Source organism: Lathyrus oleraceus, chromosome 5 (genome assembly GCF_024323335.1).
Source record: "Lathyrus oleraceus cultivar Zhongwan6 chromosome 5, CAAS_Psat_ZW6_1.0, whole genome shotgun sequence".
NCBI classification, from domain to species: Eukaryota; Viridiplantae; Streptophyta; class Magnoliopsida; order Fabales; family Fabaceae; genus Lathyrus; species Lathyrus oleraceus.
In genome coordinates, this window is record NC_066583.1 from 541,862,232 (window position 1) to 541,875,150 (window position 12,919).

Here is a 12,919-nt window from a genome sequence, read left to right on the forward strand (position 1 = left end):
GCAGATGTGGGTGTGTCTGATCTCTCCATGTAGAGTCTACCCCTTAAGCAGAAAGTGTCTACCATTTCCTTCTGCGCTCCCCACTGAGTTATACCCTCGTGGATGATGGTTGTTTCCGTTCCCCCCCTCACGGGACGGGTTTCCCTATTGAGTTCTTTCCTCATTAGGATGAGTCTTGTTTCAGTCTGCCTTTTGGGATTGATCCTAAATTGGCTCCCTGTCGGCTGTCTCTTGTACTTCCCTGGGGCATAAATGAATAGTTGCTCACTAACCGGCACTCATTCATCCTATCCTTAGCGGAATTGTGGGCCTCTACCTACAAACCGGTAGCTGTAAGTCCTATCGTCGTGGTTTTCTACCTACAAGCCGGTAGTTGTAAAATCCCACTTTCATCCCCTAGCAGAGGTAGCCTTTGTGGTTCATTCTGTTTGTTGGCCTCTACCTACAAACCGGTAGTTGTAAGTCCTATCTTTGTGGTTTTCTACCTACTCCTGGTAGTTGTAAAATCCCACTTTCATCCCCTAGCAGAGGTAACCTTTGTGCTCATCCTAGTTAATAACGGTTTTTGTTTCCGTGGTTTTTTGCCTACTAACCGGTAGATGTAATCCCCTCTTTGCAGTTATCAGTATCCCGTTTGCAGTATTGATAGTCTTGTCCCCTCTGGATACTTGCCTTGATCAAGCAGTATTGTCCCCAGTGGGTCTTCCCCTTCCTTTCGGATATTTGCTCCGAGTAAGCAACGTCATCCTCTTTTGATTGGTCATCTTTGCATACCTAGTCCTGGTACCCCGATGCCTTTCTTTTTGGTCGATTTATCCATCTAACAACCTGCAATCCGGTTATGGATAATCTTCCGTGCGAGTATATTATCTACGTTTTGACGGCTATAGATGATATATCTCATACACTCGCTGGTCAGTCCTTTGATTGTTTTCTCCACCAGAGTAAGATTCGTATTCCTTGTGGAATCGAATATCCATCCTTTAACAAGTTTGCTTTCGCTCTCTTCAGGATGATGTCGGTCGTTTATCCATCTAACAACCTGCAACCCGGTTATGGATAATCTTCCATGCGAGTCTATTATCTACGTTCCGACGGCTATAGATAATATGTCTCATGCGCTCTTGGGTCGAAGTCGTCCTCCCCAGTCGAGTAAGATTCGTATTCCCTGTGGAATCGAATGTCCATCCTTTAACAAGATCGCTTTTCTAGCCCTCTTCAGGATGTTGAGTGTTTTGGAATACAAACCAATTCACGTTTAGTCGGTCACCCGTTTCATACCTACAACCCGGTATCCGTGGTGTTCCTTCCTGTTTGCTCGCTATCGTGACCTTGGTCCCCAGTGAGATCCCCTGCCAGTATGTGGCCTTGCCCAGACATGTAGATGTCAGTATCCTGTCAGCACCCGCGTGTGTTGCTTCCTTGGTGTCGGTAAACACCATCTTTCGGTGATTTCCAGTCATGCGTAGTGTCTGGTCTTCTTTGGTGACGGTAAACATCATCTTTCGATGTTCGTAACGTCGTCCTCCTTCCCTAGTGAAAAGAGTCCTCCTCTCCGTTGGTGTCGATAAACGTCGAGTTTTTCCCGATCATCCGTTGATGATTTGGTTGTGTTCACTCTCCCCAGAAGAGTCCTCCTCTCCGTTGGTGTCGATAAACGTCGAGTTTTTCCTATGCGTCTGTTGGTGTATAGTTGATATCTTTCCCCACGGGGTCGTCCCCAGAAGATTCCTCCTCTCCGTTGGTGTCGATAAACGTCGAGTTTTTCCCAATTATCCGTTGGTGATTTAGTTGTGTTCACTCTCCCCAGAAGAGTCCTCCTCTCCGTTGGTGTCGATAAACGTCGAGTTTTTCCTGTGCGTCCGTTGGCGTATAGTTGATATCTTTCCCCACAGGGTAGTCCCCAGAAGAATCCTCCTCTCCGTTGGTGTCGATAAACGTCGAGTTTTTCCTATGCGTCCGATGACGTATAACTGCTTATCCCTCACAGATCATTCATTAATGACTGTTGATTCCCCTCAGAGTTGTTCCTCCTCTCTGTTGGTGTCGATAAACGTCGAGTTTTTCCTATCCATCCTATGATGTCTAGCTGTACCTTTCCCCATGCGGATTTACCTCCCCGTTGGTTTCGATAAACGTTGATTTTTTCTCATTCGTCCGATGACGTCTGATTGTGTACCCTATTCCCAGTCATTCATTAATGTCTGGTTGATTCCCAGCCAGAATCCCCAGTAGACGTCCTATTAGGTTTCTGATTGTGGTGTCTTTCCCTCGTGAAGTGGCTTTCTCCTTCTCCGTTGGTGTCGATAAACGTCGAGCTTCTCCCTTTCGTCCTATGACGTCTGGTCGAGTCTTCCCATTCATCCGATGATGTCTGGTCTCCTTCTCTGTTGGTGTCGATAAACGTGGAGCTTCTCCCTTTCGTCCTATGACGTCTGGTCGAGTCTTCCCATTCATCCGATGATGTCTGGTCTCCTTCTCCGTTGGTGTCGATAAACGTCGAGCTTCTCCCTTTCGTCCTATGACGCCTGGTCGAGTCTTCCCATACATCCGATGATGTCTGGTTACCTTTCCGTTGGTTTTGGTAAACGTCGAGTTTTTCCTGGTCGTCCCAGCTGATTTACCTCTCCGTTGGTTTCGGTAAACGTCGAGTTTTTCCCATTACGTCCGTTGACGTATGGTTGTATCCTTTCCTGGTTATCCCCAGTAGAGTTGATTTACCTCTCCGTTGGTCTTGGTAAACGTTGAGTTTTTCCTAGTTGTCCGCTGGCATCTAGTTGAGATTTTTGTTCCCATTCATCGTGTGTCGATGTCTAGATGTGGTTGTGCTTTTGAAAGAAGAAAAACAAGAAAAATCCCAGCAGTGTGCAAATTTCTACGGTTCTTGGTATTCAATCCCTGTTTACCCTGAAAGTTTGACAGTCGTTGCTCTCATCCCTTCGGATTCCCAGTTGATTGAATAGGGGCAGCTGTAGCACCTCAAATTTGCACCCTACCTTTTGTATATGCATTTCATATTAGGTCATTAACATAACATAGGCCACTGCATAACATTGCATTGTCCATTTGCCCAAGTGCAAGCTCAGCTGATGAATTAGGTCAAACTGGTCAGGAGAATCAGTCAATCCAGCAAGCATGTGCTATTTTCATTGGAACGAAGCCCTATGGTTGATTTATCAAGTTCATATGGTCTAAGGATCATTTTGAAGTGATTTGGCCAAAGATTGGATGCTCAGAAGTCATCAGTCATTGTTCAGTCAACTAGAAACCCTAGAAAGTCAACTGTGCCTGATTTTATGGATTGGAAGGTGTGAGATGGTTTGAAAGGCCTCGTTCATGTCCATATAGGTCTCATTTGACATATCAAAGACCAAGGTTGAAGAATTGGAGGTCAGACAAAAAGTTTCCAAAAATGGCAGGTGACCTGTAATTTCAGCTGCCCAAAATGGAAAGTTTTTCTCCTCAAAATTACTTCATCATACAAGCTTCAAATGGAATTTTGTCCAACATGAAAGTTGAAGATCTTGATCTCACCATTCCAAAAAGTCCAAGAACTTGAAATTCCCATGTGTGGTTGGCAAGATATGGTCCATTCATTTTCAGAAAATGCCCGAAATCAAAGTGGCATAACTTTCACATGGAGTGGCCAATTTGGATGGTTTTTCTTTGAGCAAACCACATTTGATGTTTACTTTCATAATCCATCATCACATTTAGCCAAAAGCATTCACACAAAAATGTCAATTTTCAAGTGCACTAATTAAAATCCAAGGGCAAAATGGTCCAATTTGAGAAATACTTGGAATTTTGAAATGAGGCTTTTTGCAACACTTTCTAAATATCATTTGTGACTTGTTTGAACCAAATTTGGACAGAAAATGAGCTGCATTAAGGAAGGGCATTTTGGCCACACACTTGAAAAATACACTTAACACTAATCTTTCCATTATGCTTAATCATGATTAATTTTGGATTAATGGATTGGTATATAAGGCTAATTGTAACTGTAATCATTAGGCACTAATCATTTTTCAAGATCCAAACAGAAAATCACAAAAAACTCTCTCAATTCTCTCACTTTTTTTACTTTGAACTTTCACTTTTTTTCAAAATTCATCAATAATTCATCAATTTTCTTGCAAATTCGTGGTGTAGTTCTCATTTGCAGGTGTTAATCAAGAGCTGTTTGCATCAATTGGAGCTCAAAACCATCAAAAACTCCAACTGTCCAAGATTGTTCATCAATGGCAAATCAAGAATCCAAACGTTTGGAGTGTTGTTGAGCTACCAAAGCTGTGCCAATCATCTTCCTAATCACCATACTTCATCTGTTTTCGTGAATCGAAGCAAAACGAGCACAAATTCCGCGACTGCCATCGAACAAGGTTGGATTTCGAATCTCACCGTTTGCCAAATTGAGATAGGGAATTTGTAGATCTTTCATTGTAGAGTAGCATAGAGCTTGTATCATGCGTTTTCATCAATTATTAAGAGAGATATCTTGGATTTAAGATTGTATGCCAAAACTTCATTCGTTCGATTCGCTTCGTATATGAGTTTCTGGACGATTTCATAGTCATATTTGGAACGTACGTGTTTAGACCTTTCCAACGGTATATCATTTGTGTGTTTTCGTTGAGATTTGATCGAAACCGTAGCTGGGACTCAAGAACTTGAATGCGAGGAAGAACGAGAAAAATCTGGAAATGTTTCACATTGAATCCGTTTCTGTTCATGGCACTTTTGAAAATCTTGTTTCCCTCCCATAATAGCCAATGAAACGCTGACACGCAATAAATGAGTACTGTACCACGTTTTTGGACTAATTACGAAAACGCCATTGCAAGCTTAATTAATTCGTTAATCATTAGATAATTACTCAATAATACTCCAAAACTTATAAAATTCATATAAAATCCATTTTAAGTCCAAATTTAGTGAGACTTTTTTTGTTAGATTCATAATTTTGTCTAGAATTTTATAGGTATGATAACTCAAGTTGTGCATGGAGATTTTTTGCTTTTGTCTAGGGATCTTTGCCATGTGTGCATTTTTTGTATGTTTCACCATTTTTAACATGAAATGCTCATACATTGTCCAAATTGAATGAAATTTCACATGATGAATCTTGACACATTCCTGGAGATTTTGGTATATCATTTGTAATTTTTGGATCTCTGGATTGATAGATATGATTTAATTAATTTGAGTGTGACAATTTGTGTCACACTAGGTTAGGTCAATTTCATGAATTTATTTGACATGCCTAGGCTTTTCCAATTGATCTCAAATTTCTCATGCTGTGTCTTGTATATGTCTAGTTTCACCATGAATTTTTGTATAAATTTTTGACTCATTTTCCATTTAATTGAGATTTTTGATTGCTGTTTAGCATTTTTTGGTCTTTGCTTGACTACTTGTCTTCCATGTCTCATGAAATGCTCATACTATATCATATGAATGTGAAATTTGATGGAGTGATTCATAACATGTTTAGGTGTAGTTTGTCTTTGATCCCATCCATTTCTTAATTGTTTTCACTGTTTGGCATGAGATTGAAGTTGATGCTCATTTTGTTATCATGTGTTGACTTGTTTGGATTGCTGCTGACTTTATGATTTTCATTTCCCTACTTCCTCTTGTCCAAAGGGCATGAAAATTGATATGTAGTTCATTGAATGTGTCCTGTTTAGGCTGGAATTTTTGTGGAATTTATTGAGCTGTTTAGGTATTTGTTTGAGTGATATCATTCTGTTTGCTCCTATATGGGTCATAATTGCCTAGCTTGATCTAATTTGTGCATAAAATTTGGTGCATAGTTTAGATGTGAGACCAATTGGATTCTGTTTGTATTTGATTAATGTTGATTTTGATCATGTTTCACTTGCTGTTTTGACTTTTTTCCTTCCTTTTGACCCTAGGCTTGTCCTAGTGGTCTTGTATCTCATATTTGAATGTGATTTTCAGGTTAAGAGGCAAAATACCTTGAGGAGGTGGATTCACATTTGATTGAGATATCATTTGACATTGTACACTAACTTGTTTTGTTTTGTAGGATGTTTGGATCCTTTGAGTTGACTTGCACTTTGGTGCATTGGATTGTGTTTGTCTGTGTATAGCTAATTGTGAACCATTTGCTGTTTAGTTCTGTGATTGGTATACTGATGATATTTGATTGATTTCAGGTACATTAAGTTGCTAATATTGCTTTGCTTTGCTTGATAAGCAATTTGCACTGAGGTATAACATTCTTGTCTCCATGTAGTCTGGAAGACCTGGCCTGTTACTTGGCCAGGCACCTGTCTGAAGTCCTCCTTAAGAGGCGATGTTTGTGATTGTTTACTTTTGTGCCAAGCAGGTAAAGACCTCAATGAGGCAATTGGCGGAACCCAAGGGATATGCAATTTATCCCCCGCTATTCTGTTGAGTCGTCCCTCTGCTCACACCACTGTGTTGATGCATTGGGACACAAACCCAAGATCTTGTACAATGTACAGTTGTGTCAGAGTCTTGAGTGTAGAGGGGTTCCTCCTTTCTGAACCCACGCTCCTTTGTCTTGAGCTCTCCCTGACCAGGGATAAGAGCTGTGAAGTCTTATCTTCACTCTCCTTTCATCAGCTTCACCTTAGCCCCTCAATGGCAAGGTTAAGAGCTAACCATACCCCTGTACAGATGACTTGCTCTTGCAGTCTTACCCTTTGATTGAGCCCCTTTGGTGTGCATATAGTGTGTGCTACTTGTGAATGCTTGATTTACTGCTTGTGTTGAATAGGATAGGCTTGCTTCCCGTGCAAGTTAGCTAGAAACCTTGACTTAGGGACAACTTTGCATGATAACAGCTAGGCTCGAGTCGTAGTCTCCCTAGTTGTGTTCCCCTCTGTCATCTGGTTAGGCTAGTCCTGTGTCCCTTCGTAGGGGAACTACGTCGCCCTGATCCTCATACCAGATGAGGTACGTAGGCAGGAGATGAGCAGATCTCTCCGGGCGCCTGTGTCTTTGTTTTGTCTTGCGTGTGTAGGAGATGGATGTAAGCCCAGCGATTGGCATTCCACATCCTGTGTCTTGTTGTGTGCTTGGAAGCTGATGTAAGTCCATTGAGTGGCATTCGGGTTCCAGTGTTGGTGTGTGTTCTTGGTTCGGATGCTGATGTAAGTCCAGTGATTGGCATTCAGGCTCCACGTTGGCCTTCTTGTGTGTGTTTTGGTTCGGATGCTGATGTAAGCCCAGTGATTGGCATTCAGGCTCCACGTTTGCCTTTGCCTGTGTTTGTTTATGTGCGTGTTAGCCGAGCTACGAATGCTCTGATTCTCCTTTTTCCAAAGGAGATACGTATGCATAGGATGCGACATCCTAGCGAGCATGTGTCGTTTCCCCAGTCCGAACTACTTTGACTCTGATGTCTATGCTTGATAGACTAAGTAGGCCCAGGATGCGATATCCCGCCGAGTCAGTCTCGTTTGTTTTCTTGTGTCTCCTTCAGCCTGTGTAGATGTTTATTTGAGGAGTGTTTTAGCAACCATTTCCCTTCCTATTGTGCGTGGATCCCGTCGAGTACGACGGATGCGTAGGGGTGCTAATACCTTCCCTTCGCATAACCGACTCCCGATCCCATTCTCTTTGGTCGCGAGACCATGCTTTTTCCAGGTTTACTCTGAGGTTTCCTTTCCCTCTTTTGGGATAAATAACGCACGGTGGCGGCTCTGTTGTTCTTGTTTTCCCGCCGGTTTTTCGCGTAATGCGACAAATGATGCATCATTTCTTTAGTTTTTAGTCTATCTTGACAAGCCATCCAGAGAACGAAAATGCCTTTTGTTCTTGTTGTGTTACCATATAAGAGTTTTCTCAAATTCACCACCTGATATTGATCCTTAAGAGCATGGTATATTTCCCTTAAGAGATTGTTCTATAGTCTTTCACCATGTTAGTAGTAGTTGATTTAGGATTGAGAGTTATTATAGTATTGTTTATGGTACTATAGATCCTTTCTTTCTCAAAGGACTCCATGACTGCATGGATAATGTCATTCTTAGTGATGTCCCAAGTTTCCTTAAAAAACATAGCCCCATAACCATTTATTCCAGGGACTGTCAGGTCACTGATGCATTTTAGAACTTTTAGAAATTTCCTCTTTAATCACTGGGGATATCAAATGGTCACTCTGCTCTGCTGTAAATTGATTACCTTGTCTCATAACAACAATATCATGCCTTTTAAGTTGTTGGATGCAGACCCTACAAGGTAGTCATAGAATTTCAGAATTTTTATTTCAATCTCTTTTGGTTAGTCAACATTATCATTGAGCAGGGTGTGCATCTGAGTTAGCTTCAGTTTACTTTTGAAGGAAGTATGAAAATAGGAATTATTGCCATCTTCTAGCCTTAACCAGTCAATTTTGGATCTTTGTCTCAGCATATGTTCCTCTATGTTGCTCATATTTAGGACTTATATAGTGCAAGTTTTATCTCTATCAATCAGTTTCATATTCATTCTATCTTGCAATAGGTTTTGTTTGGCTTCCCTTAAATAATTCACGGTCTTATCTAGATGCACTACTACAAAATATACCTTTGGTAACATTATATTACTGCAATCATTCAATCCACCATTGTAACATCTCAAATTGGAAGTCCCTGAGTTTTTCTGTTATAATACATTTCATTACAGTTCTGTGAAACAACCGTGGTGATAAATTAAGTGCTACAAGCTTCAAATTCCAACAACAATATTTTTCTATTTTTCCTATTAAAAAAAGCGTGTGTCCCTTAAATTCATAAGTTAAACAAAAATTGAAAAAAAAATTAACTATAGTTCTATTTATCCATCGTGGTAACATGTTTTATATTTCATTACGGTTGTTCATATCAAACACGGTGAAATGCCTTCCTGTCAAATTAAAACAAAACAAATTATGTATTTCCTTCAAAACATGCCCTAAGCGAACCAGACGTCAGCGATAACGAAATCTTCATCTTCACCATCTTCATTCTGTGTTCACCATCTTCATTCATTTGGAACGGAAATATTCACCATTTTCATTTTGTGTTCACGATCTTCATTAACTTGGAACGAAAATCTTCACCATCTTCAATTTGTGTTCACCATCTTCATTCATTTCTTGGTATCTTTCTCCTCTTCAAAGTACGACATGTTACTTTTCATGGCTGATGTCCATTGCTTTTATTCCTTTTTATTTTATTTTATCATTTTATTTTTCGTGTACATGGTTCATGGTTCATAGTTCATTGCATTTTTGAAAGCTTGTTTTCATATTGTTCCTGGTTCATAGTTCATTGCTTTTTTGTTGTTAAATATTATGTTGTTTTGATAGATATGCATATGCTTTAGGTTTAGTGTTATATTATTGTTATGAATATGCTTTAGGTTTGGATATGCTTTATGTTTAGGTTTTTGTGTGCCATTATATTATTTTTTTTTATATAAATTTTAGAATTTAGTATGGATCGTAGTTGGATGAACACTGATAGATTAGGTTTGGTATATGAGAAATGAGTTTGTAAATTCCTTGAATACACTAATCAAAATATTCCATAAAATTACGGTAACTTTTATTGTCCTTGTCTTATTTGCGGGAATATAAAAAAAGGTACAAAGGAAGAAATATTCCATCACCTATGTTGTGATGGTATATGTCAAAATTATACTATATGGACGTGGCATGGTAAAGAGGATAAAAAGTGAAACAAGGCGTTACAAATTCACGAAGTTGATGAAGATGAAGATATGGATGATTGACTAGAAAATACTTTCAGTGATATTGGAGAATCTTATTTTAGGAAAGCCCATAATTATGATACTTTATGTAGTGATAAGGACACCCCTTTATATAAAGGGTGCATAAGTCTTACACAATTGTCAGCGGTGTTAAAAGTTTTTAATATGAAGGTAAAAAATTGGTGGTCAGATAAAAGTTTCATGGAATTTCTTAATTTTCTTAAACCTTTAACCGGGGATGAAGTTTATCAGTGAGAAAAACACATTAATGTTGTCTTTGGAAAGAGAAGAAAAGAAAAAGGACCAGTTGAGAAAATATATGAAAAAAGAGGTATGTGTTTTTTGATCTTTCATATTGGTCAAGTCTCGATGTAAGACATTGTCTTGATGTGATGCAAGTGAAGAAAAATATGTGTGATAGTTTGATTGGAACACTTTTAAACATTCCAGGTAAGACTAAAGATAGTAAGAATTATCATCTCGATATGGAGGCGGTGGGTATACGAAATCAGTTGGCTCCAATAGAATCATGAAAAAGAACTTATTTGCCTCCGGCATGTCACACTCTATCTAAAAAGGAAAATAATTTTTTTGCGAGTGTTTTCATGGTATCAAAGTTCCCCAAGGTTATTTATCAAACATCAAGAAAATTTCATAAATTAAAGAGCTCAAGTTAATTGGTTTAATATCTCATGATTGTCACGGCGTCTTGATGCAACAACTTCTACTAGTGGCTATTCGTGGGATCCTACCAAAAAATGTAAGAGTAACTATAACAAAATTGTGCTTATTATTCAATGCTATATGTAATAAAGTTCTTAATTTCAAAAAATTATATGAATTAAAAGATGATGATGCCATAATATTTTGTCAATTGGAGGTGTATTTTCCTCCATCATTTTTTGATATTATGGTTCACTTACCTATTCATTTAGTCAGAGAAATCAAAATTTGTGATCCAGTTTATTTAAGATGGATGTATATAATAGAGAAATATATGAAGATATTTAAAGGATATATGAATAATCATCATCGACCATAAGCTTCAAATATTGAAATGTACATCACAGAAGAAGCTGTTGAGTTTTGTACAAACTATGTGTCGGAAGCAGAGTCTATAGGAACTCCAAATTCTCGTCATGCTAACAACTATGAAGGTAGAGGTACTCAAGACTTAAATGTTAATTCAATGGCTCAGGATGTAGTTCTTCAAGTACATTTCTATATATTGAATAATCTCTATTAAGTTTAACCTTACATAGCTACTCACAAAACACTTGTGAAGAAAAAAATCCCCAAATGAGTGACAAGTTGTTGTTGACAGAGCATAACAAGAAATTCATATGTTGGTTTAACTAATAAATATCTAATGATGATAGTGCATCCGAGAATTAGATGGTTATCGTACATACCAAAGTTTAATGTGATAACTTAGACTACATACGACATTGGTCATTTTTCCTTTTATACAAAATCAAAAGATTGTCGTAGTACAATTCAAAATAGTGGGGTTATGGTTGAGGCCGAATTCAAGTATTTCTCTAGTTAGAAAGATAAGAATCCTTTATTGACATCTAGATCGTTGTATTGTGTCATTTAGGAGATTTAGGAGATTGGTTATGTTATTTTCCAATTGTCTTTATTTAAATCCAAGTGGGTTCCCAATAATAATGGTGTACAGAATGATGACTTAGGATTCTCCCTGGTTGACTTTGGCAAGACAACTTATATAACCAAATCATTCATCATGGCTTCTCAATTTAAACAAGTTTTATATGTGTCTGGCCCTTCAGACATATCAGGGAGATGGTCAACCATTCTTCAAGGAAAATACATTAGTGATGACACTTTTGATATTCCTTTCACTCCTTCTTACATAACACAAGTGTCTACCTCATATGATGAAGCTTATATAGATGATTTGCATGATATTCATAACGTTCATAAATAAGGTATATGAGAAAGTTAACAAGTAAGTATATTATTATTTATTCATAATTTATTATAACTTATAATTTATTTGTTTATTTACTAACAAGAATGATTATTTGAAATTATAGGTGTTTAAAGTCAAGTCACCAAGAGATAAGAAACTAAGAAACAAGAAACCAAAGCAACAAGATACAATTATTTGACGTAATGATGTGTAAATTATAAGTTATTTTGTGTCATTTGGATTTTGATGTAATATACAATTTTTGGATTTGATATAATATAATTTTTGCTATGGTACGATTCACAGATGCGTGTTGTTGTTTCTGGTCTGATATGATTCACAAAAATACAGGTTAAAAAATGGGAAAATATATAAAATTTGAAATATATATATATATATATATATATATATATATATATATATATATATATATATATATATATATATATATATATATATATATATATATATATTATATATATATATATATATATATATATATATATATATATATATATATATATATATATATATATATATATATATATATATAACAAAGGAAGTGATTTCACCATAGTTGTTAAATCCAACTGTAGTTATATGTTGAACACTATCTTGAATAATTTAAATGTAAAAAATGGCGCTGATGGGAATCAAACCAAGTACCTTTATACTTTTCACAACGGTTATATATCACAACCATGGTGATAGTTAATGCGTATTCCAGTTTTATACAAAGGAAACTATACCGTGATTATAAGTAACATATATACAACCACACGCTACTTAACAACTTTTTGTCCTTCATGATTATACATCTTTGCCAACTGTGATTGCGGTGGTCCAAGGTTCCGATGCAGTGGATAGGGATTGACATAGAAGTTTAGCACTCCAATTCCCAAGTCAAGAAGAGAGTGAGAAATTTAGTGTTAGTGGATAATGAAATTCGAACTTGGAAAATGGAGTGCTAACTCCTTTAGATAGATAGTTAGTTAGCACTAAATATGTGGGAATGAGTGTGAGATGCAGATAACTGTTAGATGAATATGGACTGTGAGGATGAGTTTTACGAGGATGAATATGTACATTTTCCTATTCCCCCAAGTGTAAGCCTGGTTTGAGGCCTACATGTTGGCAGACCTACCATGGCCTACAGAGTGACTAGCTACCAAGAGGGGGCATGCCGTTTATTGCCAATTTTGAAGCTCGCTTTCGTTGTACTTGTATATCGGTGTTGTGGGGTTTTGATTT